We start from the raw sequence: 1752 nt of genomic DNA on the forward strand, positions 1-1752 counted from the left end.
ATGTTAAACTTGCGAGTTATTTTGGTTTTGTCTAAGTTTTGGTTTAAAGTGCCCCTAGAATCAAACTTTTAATTTCCGAGTTTATACAAATATATCAGTAGTTTAGGACTTTAGAAAACAAACAATACCAAGTTTTATTGGCATTCGAAAGGTTTTCGTGGGGTTTAGCAGGCATTCTATCAAGCGAATAGTGACCTCATTTTTCGAAAGCGCCAGGCGTTCCTCGTTGATTCAGGAATCCTGAAGGGCATATTTCTATTATTTTAGGGCCTTGTTTTACCCTGTTACCAGAGCGAAATCTCAATATTATCATCTTTTTAATTATAAATAAATATAAATTGTGTGGGTTTTTTAATTACGGAATTTCCCCTTCCTTATTTCTAAGGAAAAATGTCCTTACGAAAACAAATGCCGATATATTTTTTTAAACATTACTTTTTGTCAATTTTTGAGTTAACAAAAGCAGGGACGCAGTTCTAATTGGATTAAATTATTATAGGGCCTCGAATTAATTTCTTCAAGTTGGGGTATCAATTATCGTAGGATCAAAGAAAAAGCTTATTTTAGAACTTGATCATGTGTCAAAATTGTAGATTCATCGAATCATATTAAGCTCTCTGGTTTTTCAAATTGAGTTCCGTCTTTTACGAAATTTCGACGTGATGCTTCGATTGCAACAGGTACCAAATAAATACTTTATTTTTTATGGAAGTTTCCCATTTGCCTCGACGGCCCCTTGGTTAGCGCGCATGACTACGAATACCTCTATCCGCGGTTCAAGTATTACCCGTATGTTTAACAAAAAAAAAATGTTTTCTTTCTTTTCTTTTTCCTTTTTTAGTCCTTTTCTCTTCACAACGAAGGGTTGAATATTTTTTTACTGCTAACATCCCGTAAAAGCGTTTATTGTTTTAAAAACCAATCAATTCAAAACGTTATTTTCACCTCTCGATAAAAAGAAGCGACAGCTGTTTTCCCTGTAATGTTTTAGCGGCAAAAAAAAACGTATAAAAAGGAATAGCGTTTTATAACATCCCGGACCTCTTCAAAATGAAATTAGTAATTCATAAGCTACTCGATGAGAAAATTTCTTTAAATTTTAGCTTGATGCCAGCGCCCGCGGTTCTCATTGCGCGCGGGCTCGTTTTATGGGGTCAACTTGTGAAAAGAAAGAGCTATTTTTAAAAGATTGTGTCTTTGCCCGTGGTCAAATTTCGAGATATTTTCTGATATCATATGAAAACTCATTACCTTCTTCATCTCAGGATAAGTAAATATTAAAAACAAGTTCCTGGAATTTGATGCTAGGGGCACTTTAAGATTTCTAATCATTTTACATAATTGTTTGATTATGCAAAATAATTTGTCCATGTAGAATAGATAGAATATCAAAATAAATTTGCATTTATTATCAGGTGATAGGGTAAAGAAATATTGGGAGTCACACCAGTTGAGTTCAGAGTCTTTAAGCACAACTCTGTGCTTTAAGAAACGATTTGAACTCCACGTCCCTTTGACACATTTCCACGCTGCATTTATTTAACACTTACATCGCATATATACCTTTCTATTTTTTTAACAAAGGCTTCTTCTTGATCGTTACGTCCTTATTATGTTAGAAAATAATCTGTAGGATATTTATTTTTTGCCAGGCGGTAATCCAGCCTCCATCAGCAAAGAAGTAAATTCTAGTATCGCGCTAAATTTCCATGTTATTTAGTTAAATAAATATTTTCCTGTGTAGACGCGACA

This window comes from Nematostella vectensis, chromosome 5 (assembly GCF_932526225.1).
Source record: "Nematostella vectensis chromosome 5, jaNemVect1.1, whole genome shotgun sequence".
NCBI lineage: Eukaryota > Metazoa > Cnidaria > Anthozoa > Actiniaria > Edwardsiidae > Nematostella > Nematostella vectensis.